Consider the following 25,823-nt stretch of genomic DNA (forward strand, 5'->3'; position numbering starts at 1 on the left):
GAGAACAAAGACCCACCAGCCAAGACTGAATAAGCATCCACAAATGCCATTCCCTTATAAGTGAATAAATAGTCGAAGAAGACAACAAAGGGCATCAGTGAGTACAACAGTTGACAAACCAACCAGATTCTTTGGTTGTTGATGGAATTATCAGAGTTCACATGGGCCACAAACCAACATGGAAGCAAATGCTTGTACAGATGCTTTGAGAGATCAAAAAGAAAAGTGAGTTTATGCTTTTCGATCACAATGATGAAGAAAGCTCATGTACAAACTTGTACATACATAAATTACATACAGGATAAAAACATTAGTGTATCTTAACTTGAAATACAAGGACATTGGTTCACAATGGGAAAACATGTGTGATATATGGCATTTGTACCTGAATTCCCCACAACATAAGCCAGAGGTTTATATGGGCATATTAAATGGCCAATTTTCATACACAATCAAGGTTCTCACCTAAAAATAATACGTGTAACTGAAATTATTCTCACACAACAGATTAGGAACACTTAGCACATTATTATATACACAGTAGGGAACATACCCAAGATGAGGCTATTCATCCAGCAGGACTGTTCCATACCCTCACCATATTAACTTAATCTATCAATGTCCTTAACTACTACATGATAACATCATTCGTTGGTTAGCACAAAATAGCCCATCATTTTCATGAGATACGATATGATCTTTAATATCCACTGCATAAATGTAGACTGGACAGCCGGCTTACATCACCGAAAGGCTCAATATGCAGTACCCAGTAGTGGCATCATACCAAAATGGTGGTTTCAATCAGATTCGCCTCCACAGGTATCAATTCCATGAACCGAAAGTCCAGAATCGAGAATGCAACCAGCAACTCAGTGAGCTAAGCTACCCTGCTGTCCTTCAGTCGACAACACCCAGCCTGTTGTGAAGCTCTCCTGTCCAAATACCAAGTAGGCTTGACTCCGCTTAGCTTCCGGAACCTCATGGGATTGGCTGGATACAAGTCATTAAATCATACGTAGGCTAATTGAAGTTGTTCTGTGAATGTGTTGTGATCTTGTCCACTTTGGAACATTTCTGTGATTAAAGTGATTGTTGCACATCTGTAGTTATTCGTAATGGCTGCAACTACATGAGCGGTACTCTTTTAAAACCAGGAGTTATTATTGCCAATGAATGTGCCAAACCATGCCTTTCTCTAAATGTCTAAGGCAATAATTTCTGGAACTACAGTGCCTTCAGAAAGTATTCACACCCCTTGAGTTTTGTCACATTTTGTTGAATTGTGTTATAGCCTGAATTTAAAATGGATTAAATTTAATTATCTTGCCAAAACGAAGTTTTGCAAGATATGTTAGTCAGCTTGTATGTTTTTTTTTTGTTTTTTGTTTTGTTTGTCTGTAATCACGTATAAAAAATTCTGCAGAGCACAGTTATCATTGGAAATTTTTGTAACTTCGCATATCAGAGGCCTATAGAGGTCCCTTTCAGTGCACAAAATTTTGAAGGTCAAGGTCAAAGGTCAAGGTCACTTTGGCGCAAATCAGGGGAGTCGACGAAACCCTTATTTTTTGAGTAATTTTGATCGGATCGTCTTCAAACTTCATGGGAATATAGTTCATGGTCTGGCGCTCAGCTGATTAATTTTGGTGGCGATTGGCCTTGACCTTCATATGTTTTTTTTTTTTGGTCTGTAATCACGTATAAATCACTCTGCAGAGCACAGTTATCATTGGAAATTTTTGTAACTTCGCATATCAGAGGCCTATAGAGGTCCTTTTCAGCGCATAAAATTTTGAAGGTCAAGGTCAAAGGTCAAGGTCACTTTGTCGCAAATCAGGGGAGTCTACGAAACCCTTATTTTTTGAGTAATTTTGATCGGATCGTCTTCAAACTTCATGGGAATATAGTTCATGGTCTGGCGCTCAGATGATTAATTTTTTGTGGCGATTGGCCTTGACCTTCATGGTTAGCGCCTCAGGTCAAACATATTTGACCCCAAGGTCAAATTTTCAAGTTTTAGGAACCATATCGTGTAGTACCTCAAATTGAACACCTCGATGAGTGCTTTCTTGATATGTCAAGCTTGAGACATTATGACGTCATTTGGTGACGTTATGAGGCAAAAGCATATTTTTCATGATTACTCTGTAGAACGATTCTCATCGGAATCTCTCGTCGGCAGATATTCCTCAACGAGTCGCTCTTGGTGGATAGCAGCTCTGTTCACCTCAGTGTGACCTTAAAGAAGTCACACGTGGTCACCTTTTGGCAAGATATGGGTCACCCTGTGGGTGACATTGGTTCATTTTTTTGTCACTGATGTACACAAGATATCCCAGAATGACAAAGTGAAAACATGTTATTAGAAATTTTTACAAGTTTATTAAAAATGAAAAGCTGAAATGTCTTGCATCAATATCATGAAAAAGAGCAACCAGAGATTGCAAACCCTCGCCAGGACTTCTTTTGAGTGGTGTATTTTATAGGTTTAATGGTAAATCCAATATGGCTGCCAAACCATGTGACCTATGACATCATATATATGACCCTTTTGTTCCTCATGGATAAGCGGTCATATGTGTAAAGTTTTGCCTCGATCTTTTCAGCCATTTCAGAGAAGATTTTTTGAAAGTGAAAAAAAACAAAAACCAATATGGCTGCCAAATCACGTGACCGATGATGTCATCAAAAAATTTTGTGGACCATTTTATCCCGAGATGACCGTCAAAATTTTTTATACTGATCGGATGTAGCGTTCTACATATGCAACTATGACGTCATTACGAAAGGCACCTATGATGTCATAAAAAAATCACTCATTCCCCCATGAGGAGTACTTGCTGTATGCCACTTGTACACCCATGGCTTGGGGAACACTTGTGTGAAGTTTCACCTCGATTTATTCAGCTGTTCTGGAGAAGAAGATTTTTTATAGGTTTTAGGATAACTCCAATATGGCTGCCAAACCATGTGACCAATGACATATGTGTGAACCTTTTGTTCCTCATGGACAGGCAGGTATACGTGTAAAGTTTGGCCTCGATGTGTTCAGCCACTTCAGAGAAGAAAATTTTTAAGGTTTAAAAAAAACAAAAACAATGTGGCTGCCGAATCATGTGACTGATGACATCATTAATTTTTTTTCTGTGGACCATTTTATCCCAAGATGACCCTCAAAACTTTTCATACTGATCGGATGTGGCGTTGTACATATGCAATTTTTACATCTGGATTTGGAGATTTTCACCCATTCTTCTTTGTGTATTTGCTCAAACTCTGTCAAGTTGGATGGGGAGCGTCGGTGAGCAGCAATCTTCCAGTCTTTCCACAGATTCTCAATGGGGTTCAATCTGAGCTTTGGCTGGGCCACTCAAGGACTTTCATGTTCTTGTTATGAAGCCATTCCAATATTGCTTTCTCTGTATGCTCTGGGTTATAGTCCTGTTTGAACGTAGATCTTCGCCACAGTCTAAGGTCTTTTGCACTCTGAAGCAGGTTCTCCTGAAGGATTTGCCTGTATTTGGCTCCATTCATTGTTCCCTCTATCTTTACAAGTCTCCCAGTCCATGCCACTGAAAAGCATCCCAATAGCATTATGCTGCCACCAACATGCTTTACAGTGGGGATGGTGTGAGATGAGTGATGAGCTGTGCTCAGTTTCCACCAGATGTAGCACTTTGCATTCAGGACAAAGAGTTCAATTTTCATCTCAATAGACCACAGAATATTTTGCTTCATGCTCTCAGTTTCTTTCACATGCCTTTGTGCAAACTCCAGTTGTGCTGTCATGTACATTTTTCTCAAGAGTGACTTCATTCTGGCCTCTCTCACATAAAGCCGGGATTTTTGAAGTGCTGCAGAGATTGTTGCTTTCTGGAAAGTTCTCCCATCTCAGCCAAGGAACTTTGTAGTTCTGTCAGAGTGGTTTTTGTATTCTTGGTCACCTCCCAGACCAAGGTCCTTCTTGCTCAGTTGCTCAGTTTTTTTGGACGGCCAGCTCGAGGAAGAGTCTGTGTAGTTCCATATTCTTTCCATTTCCAAATGATGGACCTCACTGTGCTCTTGGAACTTTCAACACTCTAGAAATTGTTTTATACCCTTCCCAGATCTATACCTCCTCACAAGTCTATCTCAGAGTTCCGTGGACAGTTCCTTGCACTTCATAGTGGAGTTTCTGCTCTTACATTCACTGTTGACTGTGCGACCTTAGAAATATAGGTGTGTTTCTTTCTAAATAATGTAAAATCAATTGTCTTGGCCACAGGTAGACTCCAATCAAGTTGTTGAGATATCTCAAGGATGATCAAAGGAAATTGGATGCACCTGAGCTCAATTTGGAATGTCATAGCAAAGGAGTTCAATACTTATTGATGCAAGACATTTCAGCTTTTAATTTTTCCTTAATTTGTAAAAAGAAAACTCTAAAAACATGTTTTCACTTTATCATTTTGGGGCATTGTGTGTGGATCGATGATAAAGAAATTAAATTTAATCCATTTTTTTTATTCAGGCTGTAACACAACAAAATGTCACAAAAGTTGAGGGGTGTGAATACTTTCTGAAGCCACTGAATGTGCCTTGTATCCACAAGCATTATTCTAGAGCCTCGTGTTGGCTTAGTGCTTAGGGTGGTGGCTTGGGATCCTCGGGGTCCTGAGTTTGAGCCCCGCTTGCCACTGAATTAACATCAGGGGGGTTGACTCAGCCTGTCATCCTTCCGAGGTCGGCGAAATGAGCACCAGCACACTGGTAATTATCCCTGCGTCTCGAAGGCGACGAAAGGGTTGGCATCAGGAAGGGCATCCGACTGTAAAAACATTGCCACAACAAAGCGTACCATGATTGGAGCCTGCAAAAACTGAACCCTGCTCAGGGAAAAAGGCTTTCCAATGGTGTGATGATGATGATGATCCACCAGCATTATTCTCAACTAATTCAGGGTAGAAATATCTAGAGTTGGAACCAAACGCCATGTTTCCGGTGAACAGAATCCCAAAGCAGGATGATCTGGCAAAGCTTGGATGAGTAACAATGTTGGCTCGGAATCAGAGAGCATGCTATTCTGGCGATTCAAGATACTACAAATCCGGCGTGAAGCAATTCAGAGCTCTAGTGGAGAGAATTAAGGCACGAGGGTTATATTGTGCGAAACTCACTAAGCCAGGTGGAGTTTGCAATATATTCCTGTTAAACGTCACCCGGTTTGTGCTTGTTTTCCCTCGATAAAGGAGGTTGAAATGGTAGATGATATAAAAAAAAATGCTGTTGGCTTAGGAACAACAAAAGAAAAGCTCGATGAGCATTGTATGCCATTTCAGGTTGACTGTGTCGATCCCATGAACAGTTACACCTGATATGTCATGTTATATTTTTCACTTCTGGCTTCATGTGCCAGACAGTGCTAATGAGTTTCCAGAGAGTCGGATAACTTGGGCAGAATTATAAAAAGAAGCAAAAAGTAAAAAAAAATTGACGAAAAAGAGTCTTCTGTCTTTCCAAACTCTCTTCACCGTATCATTATTCAGCAGTTGTCCGCTAACCTTTATGACATACCATATATCTATATATATATATATATATATATATATATATATATATATATATATATATATATATATATATATATATATATATAATTACTTTTTCAACTGTTTATTTATATATATATACATATTATCAGATAGTTTTTCAACTTGTGTAACAAGATCAATCAGTGTGTAATGATAAGTTTCGGAAGGTTTTTTTCCCCCTATTACTAGCAGGCGATTTGCATCAATTACTGCTTTATTTGTAATCACAATTTTAATGGCAATCCTATCTCCATTTATGCATTGGATTCAAAATGTAGGAGTGCAATAATTGTAACCGTGACATAATACTGTGCAATGTTGATTTGCTTTTCCATTCGTCGAGATAATATTCTGTGTAATACAGCCTTGGAAGTACATGGCTTGTGTGTTTGAAATGAATAACAAAGCTATAGCTGCAGTTGCTGCAGTTATTATAACCACAGATTCATTTCCAGCTGTGCAGAACTTTGCAAGGGTTTGAGCAAAATGTAACAGCCTGATTGTGGTGCTTATGCAGTATACACATGCAGGATTGCCTAATCACATTGGCATCCTTTTTCATCCTCATGCCAACACCACTGCCCTTTTTCAGGGTCATGCATCAACCAGGCGAGAACATCTTTTGGCACGACACAGCTTGGAGGATGAATGAGGTCCGTGCTTTTCCCTGGGATGTGCAGCTACTGATATTCACACACGCAGTTCCTGTACATGTACATCTATTTCTTAATGCAATTGTCCAATTGACCCATTGTAATTTGTACCAACCTTCCAAGCAAAGTTACAGTAGCTTCAGAGCAAATGCTGTATTTTTACGAGTCACGTCATGCTTTAAACAGATTACAAAGAAACGACGACTCAGAAATAAGTCGATAAACTTGAAAAGAGAGAAAATAATGAGACCTTCACAGCGTTTTTTGAGGACTATGCAATTACCCATTTTGTTGTTGGTGTAACACACTTGTACACAGTGAGCCTCAAGGCCATTTTGAGTTAGATATTCCATGTGTCAAGAAGCACCATCAATTGTGTTAATTTACATTCAATGAGAACAGCCACAAACACACATGCATTGAGTGGTCAAAGGCAAAAATATGTTGGTGCCAAAATATTGTAAACAGGAAAGAAAAAAAAATCCCTTTCACACAAGGATAACCACAAGAACACCCACAAGGAATTTGGTGCATTAGGAGGCCATCGGCCCATCATGCCTGTGCTGCACCAACTCCAGTGTCATCACCCATTCACACACAAGCCAACATCTCCTTTTCCCTCTATCTACAGTATATCCAGGTAGCTATCTATCTGATTCCAAATTAAATCTATCCACCACTTCCATTACCACTACCTTTCCAGGGAGACCATTCCATGCATTAACCACTCTCCAACTGAAATACTCCTGCATTACAACTGGCTTAACACTCATCTTCTTTACCCTGAAGTTATGGCCCTTAGTCCTAACACTGTCCCCTCTGCTGGAAAAAAACTCCACTACACCTGTCTTGTCCACACCATACATTATCTTAAACATTTTGATTACATCCCCTCACAATATGGTGTACGCTCCTCTTCCATCCGTTCCCTCTCTTCAAATGGCACCACTGCTGACCCGACTCGTGAGAAGGCTGAATGCCTCAATTCTTTGTTTGCTTCAAAATCTTGTTACTAACTCATCTCTCTCCCTCCCTCTCTCCCTGTACCCACCCTTCCCAGTCGTACACAACTGCTCCCAGACTATCTTTCACACCTGAGAAAGGGGAAAATTTCTGGCAACCCTCGACTCTGACTCCAACTAGACCAGATGGCATCAGCTCACATGTCCTAAAAACCTCCCCTGTTGCTCTTGCACTTCCTCTCCCTGCCATTTTCTTTCTGTCATTCACCAGAGGTCATCTTCCATCTGCTTGGATATCGGCCAACATCACAGCATGATGTAAAAAGGTGCAAAAACAGATCAGCTAAACTGCAGACCAATCAGCTTACTTCCAGTCATCAGTAAGGTCATGGAATCCATCATCGCAGTTGACATAAAATAATTCCTTTTCTCCAACAACCCCATCTCAGATCATCAACTTGGATTCAGACCAGGTCACTCTACCTTGGGCATGCTGCTTCTACTCTCCCGACAATGGATGGAGGTCCTCAATATCAGACATGAGAATCAGGGCTACCTCTCTGGACATATCTCAAGCTTTTAATGCATTCTGGTATCCTGCCTATCTCTCCAAACTCTCTGCCTCTGGCATCCAACGCCAACTCTACTCTTGGATTACTGACTTCGTCCACTCTCGTAGCCAACGTGTGGCTCTCAACGGATTCCTTTCTACTCCTTTCCCTGTCAAGTCTGGAGTGCCCCCAACGCAGTGTTCTAGGCCTTATCCTATTCCTAATCTTCATTAACGACCTCGCCGACTCTGGAATATCCCCGTAATCTCGTTGCTGAGGACTCCACCTTCTGTTGTGACATCCCTCATCCTTCTGACAGACATTGACAAATTCACAAACTGCTCAAATATGTATTTTAACCCTGAGAAATCCCACACACTCACTTTCTCTCCTTCTCTCTGAAAGGACCATACCACGAGCTGTCTCATCTACTTTCTCAACAGCACTCTTGAAGTTGCCCAATCACTTAAACTATTGAGTCTCACTCTCAGCCATGATCTCTCTTGGAAAAGATACATTTCAAAGTTGGCCTCCAAAGCCAGTCGCCAACTGGGCATCATCCATCGGGCAAAGTTACACCTTAGCACACCTGACCTCCTATCCACCTACAAGGCTTTCATCTGCAACTTGATGGAATACCCTATTGCTCTCCCCTCTATGCTGGTGACCCTGCCTCACACCTTGCTTATCTTGATGCCATGGAAACAAAGGCCTTCGAGATCATTGGACTCTCTTGCGATGAAGCTGAGTCTATGGGCCATTTGCTTCACCATCGCCAAGAGGTCAGTGGTCTTATTCTTCCTTCTTCTGGTTTTTTTTCTGGTTTTGTACCCTGTGCCCCCTCTGTGCTTTACCCCCCCTCTACCCCCAGGTACCTTCAGGATGCATGTGGTCCACCAGCAATCACCTCCTAGTGAAACTGCCAAAATGCAGAACCACTGCTCACCTCCACTCATTTGTTCTTATATTCTCACACCTGTTGAACCAACTTCCAGACTCCCTTCAATCTCATTCTTTCCTCCAGGTCTTCAAGACAGCTGTTCACCACCATCTCAAATCATCCCTCATCCAAAACCATGATCTTTTCTATACCCGTTAAACCACCCCCACCCATCATAAAATTTTGATTCTGGATCCATCTTTCCATCCTTTGCGTTCTCCCGACCACTCATTGTTACGTGCATCCCTTGTTTGTCTGTGTCCGACTATTTTCTCCCTCCACCTTGCTGTTGGCATTTCCTCCTCGTGCTATTCCTTTTGTTATGTTATATCCTGATCCGTTCAATGTTCTCGCTCTTCCACAAGCTTTGATTGTGTATCGAAAAAAAATCCCCACTTGGCATCGAAGAAGTCCGACATGGAAAAGAGAAATGTCCCACGTCGCATCGAAAAAGTCCCACATGGCAAAAAGAAAAGTCAAACGTGGTAAAGAGAAAACGGTGTCCATGGCAACAATTTCATCCTATTATAATGAAATGGGATTTTTTTTGTGATTTTATTATTGCCAAACCTCAGAATTTTTTTCAAGATGTCAAATTGAAAGTTACACAGCTTATATGTACGTATGTGTAGGGCATGTGTATAATTTATGGTTAAATTTAGTCAAAGGTCAAGGTCAATGCCATCCAAAACATGTAAAACACATATTAGGCAGCAATTATAAAATGGATGAACAAAATTTGTTATGCACAACATTGCATAATGTAATACACCGAAGAGGTCAAATTTTCCAAATTACCAAATTGGAGTTTCCATGGCAACTATTGTTCATTTGGTATTCGCAAGTATTGTGCAATGCAGTCCCACGTGGCAAAGAGTTTTCATCACTAATGATTGTTCTTTTTCTGAGCAGACCACCATCTACATATATACTGTATAGAAAAACGAAACCCATGGTGAGGCGGTGCGTTGGTGAGGCGGTGCGTTGGTGAGGCGGTGAAGCCATGAAGCCGTGAGTCAGTCCGAGAAGCCATGAAGACTGTATGCCTATTAAACACATCCTGTTTGAACGTTAGTTTACCAAGACCTTTAAGACCCCTAAAGACCCCGAGGACCCAAAAGACACAGATAACCTAAAAGTCTCCAAGGACCCAAATACCCCAGGGACTCAAAATCACCCAAGGACCCCAACCTGAAGAACCAAAAAGACCCAAAGACCCTGAAGACCCAAAGTCACTGAGACTCAAAAAGACCATGAAGACTCAAAAGTCCCAAAAGACCATGCAGACCCAAAAAGACCCTGAATATCCAAAACTCACCGAAGACTGAAGACCCAAAAGACACTGAGGACCCAAAAATCATCAAAGACCCAAAAATCCCTGAAGATCCCAAAAGATCCCAAAGACCCTGAAGACTGCAAAAGCACCAAAGACCCTGAAGAATCACCCTGAATCACCTCAAAGACCCTGAATAACCAATGAAAGTCCAACTGTTACAACGTTTCTTTTCTCTATTCTCTTAATTCACCTTCAATGCATCCCTCACATAATCACTCTCTCAGATATCTTAATCACGAAATAACAGATATCTCACTCTCTCAATCAGTACACTCCCCCTCCCCTCCCTTGCACCCAAAACCTCCTCCCTCCCTCATCACCACAATCATGCTCCTTCCTTTCACTCAGCACACCTCTCCCTCTTCGCAACCCCTCAAATCGTGTACCAACCCCTGCCCGCTCCCTTCTTCACCATACCTCTACAAAGTCTCATCCTTCCCCTCTCCCGACCTCTCCCATCACCATCCTGCACCTTGGCTGTGCCTGCCGTCATTGTCTCCCCTCCCTCTCAAAGCAACCTTCACACTCTTCCCCCTCCAAGCTTCCCTCACACCTTTCTCAAAAACTTCCTCTCACCCTTCTCCCTCCAAGCTTCCCCCCCCTCACATCCGCAAAGCTGCCTCCTTCCCCAACCCTCTCTCTTCTATATCATCACTCCTCCTCCTCCTCCTCCAATCTTCAACTGCCCTCTGCCCCCTCTTATTACTCCTCATTGTACCTCAAACCATCACCACTTAGTCTTTTGTCCTCCTCATCTGGCCCTCTCCCCTCGCTCTTCTGTAATCCCCCACACTTTTTCAACAACTCCCCTTACCTCCCCACCCTCCTCCCTTGTCCTACCCTCCCTTCATCTCCCCTGCATCCAAAACCTCATCCCTCCCTCTTCCTTAACATTGTAGACCTCAAACATCAGGGGCCTTCACTTAAACCTGACAGATCTTTCCATACAGGTTGCCACTGACAAACCAAACGTAATCTGCTGAACAGAAACTTTCCTCCTTCAAGACATCTCTGACTCCCCCGTATCTCTCCCTCGTTACTCCCTCCTCCAGTATGAGAGACCTGAGTGTCGTCCTGGCAGCGGAGTCGCTCTCTTCATCAAAGACTCTATTCCTCACTCACCATGCACTGCACTCTCTCCCCCACACCCCAGGAATACCTCTCGCTACGGCTTCCCCTCCACTCCCACCTCATGTTTGCATGTGTGCACTGTACCGTCCACCAAACAGTAATGATTCCATTAACATCTCGCTCTCCGAAAACATGGACCAACTTCTATCTTCTCATCCCAACTCTCTCTTCCTCATATGTGATGACTTCAATTGTCATCATGCCAGTTGGCTGGGTGGGTACCTCTCTCACCTGTCATGGCACTTCAACAAAAGACTTCTGTGACACAACGGGACTGATTAAATCTGTCAACTTCCCGACCCGGATTTCAAGCAACGGTACTTCATCTCTTCTGGATCTGATTTTGACAAATTTCCCTGAAAATATCTGCTGTTCTTCCTCTGATCCAATTGGTCCATCTGACCACGTCCTTGTCAAAATGGACATCTCTCTGGTTGTTATTAGAGAACAACCTCAGCACTACAGAGTCTGGTATTTCACTCAGGCCCACTGGCAGGGACTTCAAGCAGCCATCAAACTTGCAGACTGGTCTCCCATCTCTACTTCCACCGACATCAACTCATCCTGGGAATTCCTTCAAAGAATTCCTTTTTGTCAGGTCAGGTTCGATCTGTGACCTGCTACAGGTACCATGTAAACCTGTACTAACCTGTTCCATGGTCGGGTTGTCGGCGACTAAACCGTCTCCCCCACCAGGTTTTCTGGTGAGGGGGGTGTTTGGATATGGACACCCAGCAGGATTAAAAACAAAACCTGTCAAAGGGCGGAGGAGCTCCTTGTGAGCCAACGGCCATCCATATCTAGTGCCCAACTGTGTCTGCGGACATCCTCCTGCAGTTGGGTTACTTCTTATTAGGAGGTTGGTGGCAGGATTTGCACTCCGGCCACCGTAAAACCCTTCATTCCGCAAAACGCAAAACGCAAAAAAATCTGAAAACCCACTCCGTGGGAGTACCTCCTGTGCAGCTTCCCTTCGCAGGGCAGCTCACCGGATGACGGGATTGGGGCAAAGCCTTCGGGACCCCCAATCTTTGATGATAGGAGGGAAACCACGGGGTAACATCCCTGGGTCAGATTGCGGGAGAGTGTGTCGGAGTGGTGCTGAGGTGTCGTCCACCAGACGGCGGTCTCCTTGGGTTAACCTGAGGCGGTCCCTTCGGGTGGGTGCCTGGAATGTCCTATCCCTAAGAGAGGATGATCACCTGTCTGTTATTATCTGAGCTCAAGCGTTTGGACATCGGGATTGCAGCTCTCTCTGAGGTTCGGAGACCGGATTGCGGCGAGATAATGGTGGGTGGTTACATGTACTATTGGTCTGGTCGCTCTGATGGTTACCATTCCCAAGGAGTTGCTGTAGCTGTGTCCAATAAGCTGACCCCAATGATAATTATCAATTATAATTGAGGTAACACCAGTCAACGAGCGTATTATGAGATTAAGGATTCGTCACTCCTTAGGTGTCATTTCCCTGGTCTCTGTTTATGCTCCGACTGAGGCGAGTGATCTCACCGTGAAGGATGCATTCTACGCCACACTCGAGTCTGTGGTTGATCAGTGCCCCCAGGCGAGATACACTTCTAGTCTTGGGGGATTTCAATACATCGACTGGAACTGATAGAGATGGTTATGAGGTGTGTGTTGGTCCCCATGGGTCAGGAACTATGAACCAGAATAGCACTAAGTTCCTTGACTTTGCAAGAAGTCATGGACTTAGGGTGGCTGGTTCATGGTTTCAGCGCCCACAAGCTCATCGCTGGACTTGGTATTCCAACGCTGGCGGTGTGGCAAAGGAGATTGACCATGTCCTCATTGACGGTCGTTGGAGGATGCTCCAGAACTGCAGGGTCTACCGGAGTGCTCAGTTCCTCAATACTGACCACAGGCTTGTTGTAGCAACTCTAAAGCTGCACCTTAAATCCTGGAGAATGGTACCATCCCGGCCTTGGCTGGATGTTGCCAAGCTCAGGGATGAGAGAGTAGCTGAGGAGTTTGCGAACAGGCTGAGTGGACACTTGGGGGGTCTGGGTGCTTTGGGGGGGTCCTGAAGAGTTGTGGAGCACCTTCAAGACCACCGTCCTTGATGTTGCCGGTGGATGTTTTGGAGCTCACCGCAAGGCAAAGAAGAATTTTGTCTCTCAAGGGACACTGGATACCATTGACCAGAGTCGCAGGGCCAGGCTGAATGGCAGAGCTGAGCTGTTCAGGGAGCTGAGGCGTAAAACGGTACGTGCACTGAGGGTGGACAAGGAGGCCTATGTGCGAGGAATCTGTGAGGGGGTAGAGCATCACCTGTGGACAGGTAATTCTCGTCCCGCTTACAGGGGAATTCGCGCATTACGTTCATCCAAGCCCATCCCTCGGAGCACTGCAGTTCGAGCAGAGAGTGGTAGGCTCTTGACAGAGGAGTCTAAAGTGAAGGCCCGCTGGGCCGGTTACTTTGAGTGGTTGTACCAGGCTGATCCCCCAGCTGTCGAGTTGGACGTTAAGGGTGTTACAATCCCTGTTGCTGACCCTCGAATCAACTGTGGTCCACCTTCGCTTGTGGAAACACGGGCTGCGGTGAACCAGTTGAAACGGGGCAAAGCTCCAGGGATCTGTGGCATCCATGCCGAACCTCTCAAGGCTGGTGGAAATGCTGCACTCGTGTCGTTGCATGCAGTTTTGTGCTCTGCCTGGAACACAGGCATCATCCCAACTGACTGGAAGAGGGGCCTTGTTGTCCCTCTCTGGAAAGGGAAGGGTGATCGCCAAGACTGCAACAACTACCGAGGGGTGATGCTGCTCTCAGTGCCAGGCAAGGTCTTTGCTCGGATAATTCTTGATAGGTTGTCGCCACCATCTGCTTGAGCACCAGCGTCCAGAGCAGTCAGGCTTTACACCAAAGAGGTCAACGATTGACCGTATCCTTGCCCTTCGTGTCCTCACCGAACGCAGACGAGAGTTTCGGCAGGGGCTGCTTGCAGCCTATGTTGATCTCTGTAAAGCGTTAGATTCAGTGAATCGGGATGTCCTCTGGAGGATTCTTGGTCTTCGTGGGGTGCCACCAAAACTGATCGATCTGATGTCTGAACTCTACTCCGGTACTGAGAGTGCTGTGAAGTGTGGTGGTACCATCTCTGACTTATTTCCAGTTGTTACTGGAGTTCGTCAGGGATGTGTACTTGCCCCCACACTTTTCAGCACTTGTATGGACTGGATTTTAGGGAGGATGTCGGAGAGATCAAGTTGCGGTGCATCGTTTGGGAATGTCAAGATCTCGGACCTTGATTTTGCAGATGATGCAGTCATCTTTGCGGAGACTTTAGACATCCTTTTGGGGGCCCTCGAGGTGCTGAATGAGGAGTCGGAGCCGTTGGGATTACGGGTTTCTTGGGTCAAAACTAAGATCCAGGCTTTCGGTGACATCTTGGATGCTGCTGTCCTGTCTCTGTCTGTTTGTGGTGAGGATGTTGAGGTCGTGGAGAGATTCACTTACCTTGGCAGTGATATTCATGTCTCTGCTGGCTGTGAGTCAGAGGTCAATAGACGTCTGGGTCAGGCCTGGGGAGTCATGGATTCACTGGATCATGGGGTGTGGCGCTGCCGGTACCTGTGCGGGAGGAAGAAAGTCCGAGTCTTCAGGTCCTTGGTACTTCCAGTCTTGCTCTATGGGTGCGAGACTTGGACTCTGACCAAGGATCTGAGATGGAGACTTAATTCCTTTGGTACCAGGTGTCTTCGGAGAATCCTTGGCTATCGCTGGTCGGATTTTGTGTCCAACGAGTGGTTGCTGAGAGAGACTCGGATGAGATTTGTTACCTGCATAGTCCGTGAGCGTCAGTTGCGGCTGTATGGACATGTGGCTCGTTTTCCTGATGCTGATCCTGCTCACCAGATTCTCTCAGCGAGCGAGTCTCATGAGTGGAGGAGGCCAGTGGGCCGACCACGTTCCTCATGGCTGCAGCAGGTTCACCATCATCTCAAGGAGATGGGGATGGGCCTGGCATCTGCCTGGGCGATGGCCAGACGGAGGCCCCTGGAGTACCGGCGGAAAGTGGACGCAGCGACGCGCTGTTCTGGCACATGCTCCCATACCTGACCTGACCTTCAAAGAAACTTACTCTCTCTCTCATGCATAGATTTATCCCATCTCGTCTTCAGCTGTCATACACTTCCTCACGCCCATGGTACACTGAAGCTTGTGGCGAGGCAGTTGTCCTGAAACAACTTGTCTTTGCCTCATGGAAGGTTAATCCAACTGAAGGCAATCTCAGTTTCTTCTACAAAGTTGGGAACAAGTGTGTATCTACCCTCAGGAGAGCCAGAAAACACCATCTTTCTAATCTCAAGTCTGAACTCTCAAACCTGTCTCCCTCCTAGAAAATCCTGGTGGCGTCTCGTGAAGTCTGTTTTTGGTGTGTATTCCCCTCCATCGTCTCCCTTACCTCAAATGGCGCACAGCTGACACTGCATGTGAAAAGGCTGAATGCCTAAACTCCGTGTTTGCTTCAAAATCTTGTGTCCCAAATCTGTCACTTTCTGGACCCACCTTACCCAGTCATACCCAGCTGTTCCTGGACTCTTTATCCTTTTCTCCTGACAAGGTAGAGAGATTGTTGTTAAACCTCGTCTCAATTTCTGTAACCGGTCCAGATGGAATCAGCCCATATGTCCTAAAAACTTGCTCAGCTGCTCTTGCTCACACTCTTTCTGTTATATACCCCCCCTCATTGGTTCAACGTCATCTGCCATCTGCTTGGAAATCGGCAAACATTACCGCTCTGCATAAAACAGGTGAAAAACAGATCCCTGCAACTACAGACCAATCAGCCTTCTCCCAATCATCAACAAGGTTATTGAACCGATCATCGCTTCAGACATTAAATCCTTCCTCTTCTCCAATGGTTTGATTTCCGATCATCAATTTGGTTTCAGACCAGGTCACTCTACCCTGGATATGCTGCTTCTGCTCTCCCAACAATGGATGTAGATCCTCAATGCCAGACATGAAATCCGAGCCATCTCCCTTGACATATCACATGCTTTCGAACCAGTCTGGCACCCTGCCCGACTCACCAAATTCTCTTCCTATAGTGTCCACGAACATCTCCAATCATGGCTCACAGACTTCCTCTCCTGCCGCAGTCAACATGTGGTCCTTCAAGGAATTCTCTCATCCCCTCTTCCTCTCCAGGCTGGAGTTCCTCAAGGCACTGTTCTGGGCTCTGTTCCTTTTCTGGTTTTTCATCAATGATCTCTCTGTCTCTCTGAAAAAAGTGGTGTAAACATTTGCGCCTCTCAATCCTCTGGTACCTGTCCTGAATCAACGAGCTTTTCAAGATAACGAGCTTGTGTGTATCCTTTTGTGCACTCTTCCTTCTTTGTGAACTTTCTTTTCAAAAGAGACTTAAATGGGACTCCCCAAAAGACAGTGAACTATTACAAATGCAATAAAGTTCTAATATATTTTTATTTTATTTCTGCAAAATAGCTTTCAAAGCAAAATCACCTTAAACCCGCATTCCATTGTAAAATTTTATGAAGTAATCAAGATCTTTATATATATTTTGATTTTTCACGTTCGTTTTGAACAATGTCAGCATGAATCACAGAGAATGCTCAGGTAAATGTTGGCATGATCAATTTCGTGCATTTGTAAAAAAAAAAAAAAATCTTCTAAGAAATACGCAATTAACTCCAGCAAACAAGCCTATAATTTTAACCCAAGAAGACACTCGCTTTAATGTAATTAAAATTAATAAATGAGCACAGCGAAGTGCAGCTTTAATATTTTTCATGAGTGCAACATATCTTCATTTATTTGGCTCATTAATGCCGTTTCATTTGTCCTGCAAGACAGTTGTACACCAGGAAAAATCTTGATTTGTTTGAAAGGAACATGTATTTTGTTGTTGTCTTGAAGTATCAATAAAGTATTATCTCATCTTCAATTATATCCCCCCAAGTGCCTGTTCCTGAATGGGTTCACAAAGTTTCAGAATGATAGCTGTCACCGAAGCAATGAAATTTCTCAACACAAATCAAACAAAAAATTGGTCATTGATGTTTCAGTCATAATATTGCCATGAAATTGCTTTCATTTTTAACTTGCTCAAGCATTTCCTTATGAAGTATTTTGTCATTTTTACTGAAGTGTAACAGACTGAGAAGCCACATGAGGTTCCCGTCCTCAAAGGGAATGGCTTTGTTTGCCTTCCCAAAACTATAATTCACTGTTACAGTTTTATCAATGCTAATTCTTAACAACATACTTCGAAACAATGAGACTCCAGTAGTTAATGAAACTATAAATGAACTGCATGATACGAATTAAAAAAAAAAATTGAGGAAAGGTTGCAAATTAATTCGAAGAACCATCAATGTAGGGACGAGGCCATTAGGCCGACCAATCCTGCCAATATCCCCACTATTTCGAGATACCTAATTAACTCAATTTTAAAACGTTCTATCGTTTCTGCTGACACTACCTTTCCAGGTTGACTATTCCATGCATTTACTACTCTCCGAATATGGCGTTGAACCTTTTCCACAACATTATTTCTTCCACTCACTCTGTTTTTGCCTTTAATGCCTAACATTGTACAAGCTCCTTTTTACGCAACTTGCAAGACACCCTCTTTTTCTTCTACATCCAAACTCTCTTCATCAAAGACACTCTTCAAACATCCAAACTCTCTTCATCAAAATATCTCATCTTCAATTATATCCCCCAAGTGCCTGTTCCTCAATGGGTTCACAAAGTTTCAGAATGATAGCTGTCACACGAAGCAATGAAATTTCTCAACATAAAACAAACAAAAAATTCGTCATTGATGTTTCAGTCATAATATTGCCCTTTTGTTCAAGTTCCTAACATTGTACAAGCTCCTTTTTACGCATCTTGCAGGACACCCTCCTTTTCTTCCACATTAATTTCTCAATCTCCAACCTTCTCTCTTCATCTGTGTTGAACTCCACTATGTTTCTCAAATGCTCGTTTTCATTGCACCATGAAGTATTTATTTTTATCTCTCTCTCTCTCTCTCTCTCTCTCTCTCTCTCTCTCTCTCTCTCTCTCTCTCTCTCTCTCTCTCTCTCTCTCTCTCTCACACTCACACTCACACTCACACTCACACTCACACTCACACTCACACTCACACCTTCAGTACTCTCCAAAGGGGTTTTTGCAGGTTGGGCTATGATAAGGTAATTTTTGTTCTTGTTGATTTCTAGATGGCTCAGATAAGCCAATCTTTACCTCTAACACCAAAGGTGGAATGAAGTTGTTTTCACCGCTGTTTGTCTGTTTGTTTGTTTGTTTGTTTGTTTGTCTGTCCGTGAGCAGGATATCTCAAAACGTTATGGACGGATTCAGACGAAACTTAGTGGGCAGGTTGGGTGTGTGACAAGGATGAATTTGTTAGATTCGGTCACATGGTTCAGCAGCCATATGTTTTTTTTTTTTTTTTAAACCTTGAAAAATATTCTTCTCTGAAGTGTCTGAACAGATTGAGGTGAAACTTTACACGTATGACCGCCTATCCATGAGGAACAAAAGGTTCACACATCTGATATCATACATCACATGGTTTGGCAGCCATATTGGATTTATCATAAAACCTATAAAAAATCTTCTTCTCCAGAACGGCTGGACAGATCGAGGGAAAAGTTCACACAAATATTCCACAAGCCATGAGTGTACAAGTTTGTTCAGGAATAATTGACTGGTCAAATGGTTTAGTAGCCATATTGGATTGAAGAAAAATATGAAATAATGTTTTCTCTTGAACTGCTTAATCAATCAACGTGAAACTTTACATTTATTATTTAATAATGACACAGAATATATGTTTGAAATTTCAACTTGAACGGACACATGTTCTGGCAGCCAGAATTATTATTATTATTTTTTTTGATCTGGGTTCTTTTTGATTTTTTTTTTTTTTGAATAAGGCTCACTTGGCTTTGCCTGGATGGGTTTGAGGGTGGAGGAGTAGCAGCTGAAATGTGAATCCTATCCTGGTTACTCCTGATGACTTCATCTTTGCTTTCTGCTCATTTGGTTTCCTTCTGATTACTTCAACGCAGGACTGTGCTGATTTGGTCTTCAATTTGATTTGAATTGAATTTATTTTAATCCCATTCTAAATTCAATTGAATATCAAAGTGAGGTTGCATCAAAGCGGGACGTCTTTGTACCGGGTCATGATTGCCAGCAGTTATAAAGTGGCTGTTCTAATTATGTCTCTTATTAATTACGTAACACACCAGTACACAAACTCCACACAAAATACACCACACTAAACGACACAAACACCACATACAAGTCCTGGTGAGGGTCTGCAATCTCTGACTGCTCTTTTTCTTGTTAAAATTGAAATGGGGAAAATAATTTCTCACATTTTCCAATTATAGAGAAACTGCTACTCTCCCTCTATTCCTCGCTCTACTGTGCAATTATGTCTATTCCTCATATTTCCACACTGGTTGTGTTGTCTTTCGGCAAATATGTTTATATATATGTATGTATGTATGTATGTATATATATATATATATATATATATATATATATATTTGTACACACAGATACATAGACATAGACACTCCCATGCTCTTCTCACAGAAGAAGCTGCATAAAGCAACCATGAAAGGCTACCAAAGGTAAGTTCTTTGCTGTTTCAAACTCTTCCCAGAGTTCCTACTCAGCTCTAAAGATCTTACCAAATAGTACACTCATGGGAATCCCAGTGCTTCACACCGCTTCAGCTGCCAGACCAGTTTCATCATTTTTTGGTGAGTCATCTGTGACTGTGCAGACAGAAATGCATATCAACAGACTCCCCCAAGTCTGCTCTCAGATCAGGGAGCAATGCAGAGCACACTTGTGGTGTGGGTGTTGGAGATATGCTTGCTGCTCTGAATTTGCAAAGCTCACATTTCCTGTTGTCCATTGCGGGTGTTTTGTTCATAGGAGGTGGCTCCTTTACTGATAAGACTGTGCCATGCAGAGTAATCCTGTTCAAGTTTCTCCCATGTCCCAGGAGCGATGTTGAAAGTCATCAGTGAAACCTTCATGGTATCGTTGAAGCACCTTTTTGGCCTCCGTGTGAACGTTTCACTTCAATTAGCTCACCCTAGAAGAAGTGTTTTGGAAAACGCTCATCAGGCATTATGTCCTGCCTATCTCGTCTGAGCTCTTTTCAATAGGGTGTGGATGTTAGGCAAGTCGAACCAAGGGTATTCTCACACACGCCGTTATTTTTATTCCTGGATCGAGACAAATAGTGTGAGCAGCTCGATATTTCCCAGACATAACCGTAAATAGTGAAACAAATATACATATGTATTGTTTCGAATTTGGAAGCTTACTGCACACAACAGTCAGAGTCCTTATAGAACAGTTATTTCGGTAAGTGTGCGTTTCTAGTTAGAATCCATCCCATGTGTCGAACGGGAATTTTGTACATGCGCTGTGGGTTATTTTATAGACAGGATTTTTACATTTTACATCAACAACGACAACCCTCTGCTCGCGAGTGCAACAGTCAGCGCTCTTCGCACTTCATCCTCTTCATAAAAGTTTTAGACCACCCCCTTTTTTTCCAGTTTTTACTGAAATTTAAGCAGTTTAATATTTCAGTAAAAACTGGAAAAATGGGGGTGATCTCCAACTTTTAACTGGTGGTGAATATATATATATATATATATATATATATATATATATATATATATATACATATATATATGCATGTATATATATATACATGGATATACATAAATATATATACATGGATATACATACATATATATATATATATATATATATATATATATATATATATATATATATATATATATATATATATATATATATATATATATATATATATATATATATATATATATATATATATATATATATATATATATATATATATATATATATATATATATATATATATATATATATATATATATATATATATATATATATATATATATATATATATATATATATATATATATATATATATATATATATATATATATATATATATATATATATATATATATATATATATATATATATATATATATATATATATATATATATATATATATATATATATATATATATATATATATATATATATATATATATATATATATATATATATATATATATATATATATATATATATATATATATATATATATATATATATATATATATATATATATATATATATATATATATATATATATATATATATATATATATATATATATATATATATATATATATATATATATATATATATATATATATATATATATATATATATATATATATATATATATATATATATATATATATATATATATATATATATATATATATATATATATATATATATATATATATATATATATATATATATATATATATATATATATATATATATATATATATATATATATATATATATATATATATATATATATATATATATATATATATATATATATATATATATATATATATATATATATATATATATATATATATATATATATATATATATATATATATATATATATATATATATATATATATATATATATATATATATATATATATATATATATATATATATATATATATATATATATATATATATATATATATATATATATATATATATATATATATATATATATATATATATATATATATATATATATATATATATATATATATATATATATATATATATATATATATATATATATATATATATATATATATATATATATATATATATATATATATATATATATATATATATATATATATATATATATATATATATATATATATATATATATATATATATATATATATATATATATATATATATATATATATATATATATATATATATATATATATATATATATATATATATATATATATATATATATATATATATATATATATATATATATATATATATATATATATATATATATATATATATATATATATATATATATATATATATATATATATATATATATATATATATATATATATATATGGATATACATATATATATATATATATATATATATATATATGGATATATATATATATATATATATATATATATATATATATATATATATATATATATATATATATATATATATATATATATATATATATATATATATATATATATATATATATATATATATATATATATATATATATATATATATATATATATATATATATATATATATATATATATATATATATATATATATATATATATATATATATATATATATATATATATATATATATATATATATATATATATATATATATATATGGATATACATATATATATATATATATATATATATATATATATATATATATATATATATATATATATATATATATATATATATATATATATGGATATACATACATATATATATATATATATATATATATATATATATATATATATATATATATATATATATATATATATATATATATATATATATATATATATATATATATATATATATATATATATATATATATATATATATATATATATATATGGATATACATACATATATATATATATATATATATATATATATATATATATATATATATATATATATATATATATGGATATACATACATATATATATATATATATATATATATATATATATATATATATATATATATATATATATATATATATATATGGATATACATATATATATATATATATATATATATATATATATATATATATATATATATATATATATATATATATATATATATGGATATACATATATATATATATATATATATATATATATATATATATATATATATATATATATATATATATATATATATATATGGATATACATACATATATTATATATATGTATATATCGATATGCATTCATATTGATATATATTCATATATGTATATATGGATATACATACGTATATTATATATATGGATATACATATATATATATATATATATATATATATATATATATATATATATATACATATATATATATATATATATATATATATATATATATATATATATATATATATATATATATATATATATATATATATATATATATATATATATATATATATATATATATATATATATATATATATATATATATATATATATATATATATATATATATATATATATATATATATATATATATATATATATATATATATATATATATATATATATATATATATATATATATATATATATATATATATATATATATATATATATATATATATATATATATATATATATGTATTTATATTGTGTATATATATATATATATATATATATATATATATATATATATATATATATATATCCATATATACATATATGTATTTATATTGTGTATATATATGTATGTATGTATATATATATATATATATATATATATATATATATATATATATATATATATATATATATATATATATATATATATATATATATATACTTCTATAGTAATAGTCTGATATAAGTTCCATTTCAAGGAACTTCGACACAGGAGGAGGCCATTCAGTCCATCAAAGCCTCCACTAATTATTCCAAGCATATGGTTGTTTTTCCATGCTCTATCCTTTTGAATGCAGATCATCAAGCATGGAAGCAGCATGTCCCATTTTCTCAAGTCTTTGGTCTGACTTGGGCAGGGCTTCAACCGTCGAGTTCGACAGGTAAAACAGAGCGGAGTCTCCACCAAGGCTGGTTAAAGGTTAATTGCTTTCACTTCTATACCCCAGCCCGAACCCCTCTATATTTTTGACCACAGCTTTTTTTGCTTTATATTTCGATTCTGTTTTTAATTTTGTTAAACAACTAGAATAATGGATATTTTATTTATTTGAAAGTAAATTTTTGAAAGGAGTGAATGCTGAGCTTTACCTCGAAATCTAAAGACTTTATATAATTGTGTCTTAAAATCCCCTTCGTTTATTTTTTCGAGTTGAGAATTATCACCCATATGGAAAATTGTTGGAGCCCCCCCTTCTTCCCAAAACCTTCACCTTTTCCTCCTCTTCTGTCCAAATTACCTTACACTCCTTTCTCTCTGCGACCACCCTATTTTCTCTTCCTTTTCTTCAATTTATTTTTCCTGATTTAATCCATGATTTATTTATTTATACCCTTTCACCATTCCCATTTTCCCCTCGAGTACAAAATATGTAAATAACCCTCACCAGAACCAGACAGTGCAGAGATTGGAACACAGAGCTATCCTCTCATTCTTAATGCCAAATTCACAAATGTTTATCATTTTTACTTTGGTATGAATAAATAAATATTTACCTGTCAAGCATAAAGCAAACTTTCCTGCATGATTGTTCTTCTCAAAGTGATGAGCCAGGTTGTAGTTGACATATATCACATCAATTTTTCTTTGCAGTATATAATAAATAAATATGGATGGGAGTTTCCACCAAGCAAGACTTTTACCATTATAAAGATGTGTATAAATGAACATGGCAAGAAATATAAGATGGAAAACTTTGTCTCCTCTAATGAGATTATGAATAGCCCAAAGTCTTTTGAAAACTGGTTCAAAGTTTCTGACATTCAAAGTATAGACCCAGTTTCACATATTTTTGTTGATTTTTTTTTGTTACTGTGCAGACAATAAATGTTAAAGAAAGACTCTGTGACCTCAATGGATGGATGTAGAAACACATAGGGCTGATATTTTTTTCTCCTCCACGTCATTATTGATGATCCCTTGAGACCTCTTCCAACCTCTGAAAACAGAGGCAATGGGTGAAATGACAACCACTGCCTCCCTTTCTTGTTGTCAATAAAAAAAATCAGTGATATAGCATCAGTGGGCAGATAAAGGCAAGTTTTACATTTTGAAAATATCTTAACCAGGGATTAATTTTCTATCAGATTAATATGAAAGTTATTTATTCCTTGATAGGAGTGGATGGAGATATTCGACAACATAATTTTCAGGGGCAGTCTTCCTTTAACGATTTAGAGCACCATGAGATACTCGGCCAAAGTATACTTTCACCTCAAGATAATGCACAAAAATATAATCAATATCCCTTTGCATAACTATTCAAAGCAATCTTCAATCATTGTAGAAAATTTCGAAATTTCCACCTTAAAAAAAAAATCTTCAATAAAATTGCCTTTTCCTTGTATCACGTAGTGACTGATTTGTCTCTAACTCCATCAGCTTGATGAAATATTACTCAAACTTTTATCATCGAGCTCTTTAATTTGGCTCTCACAATTTATGACCTCAAAAGGCTGGCTTTGTTGTAGTAGTTATTTGATCAGAGATCAAGCTCTGATGTGCATTTTATTAAGTGCGGTGCATATTATATAAATCATACAATGTCTACATGTGGAGTTCATGTGGTTTGTTCATTTTTACGGACCATCAGATGCATTTCGTAAGGTTTACTGTTGGGGAAAAACAAAATGGCATGTTCTTCTGTCCTTGCCTTGAGGGCTTTCCCTTGGGTGAAATAATAAGTATCATTATCTGGATATGTCATCTCACGATGGCTGCTGTAAGCTATGGTGTGGTACTGGAAGGT

The 25,823-nt window shown here is 38.1% G+C and overlaps 2 long non-coding RNA genes across 2 annotated transcripts in view; one reads left to right on the forward strand and one right to left on the reverse strand.

Moving 5' to 3' along the window:
* Nucleotides 1-956, reverse strand: part of LOC147030431 (uncharacterized) — a 34,528-nt gene extending 33,572 nt beyond the window's left edge. The window contains exon 1 of the long non-coding RNA XR_015056359.1: nt 788-956. This is a non-coding gene — a long non-coding RNA (uncharacterized LOC147030431). The remainder of the gene's footprint in view (nt 1-787) is intronic.
* LOC147030432 (uncharacterized) lies at nt 818-24,904 on the forward strand. Its single transcript, XR_015056360.1, has 3 exons — nt 818-950; nt 6,166-6,226; nt 23,874-24,904. It is a non-coding gene; the product is annotated as an uncharacterized LOC147030432 (long non-coding RNA).
* The last annotated feature ends 919 nt before the right edge of the window (nt 24,905-25,823 follow it).

Source organism: Eptatretus burgeri, chromosome 3 (genome assembly GCF_056783735.1).
Source record: "Eptatretus burgeri isolate ZD-2024b chromosome 3, Ebu_testis_v1, whole genome shotgun sequence".
Classification (NCBI taxonomy): domain Eukaryota; kingdom Metazoa; phylum Chordata; class Myxini; order Myxiniformes; family Myxinidae; genus Eptatretus; species Eptatretus burgeri.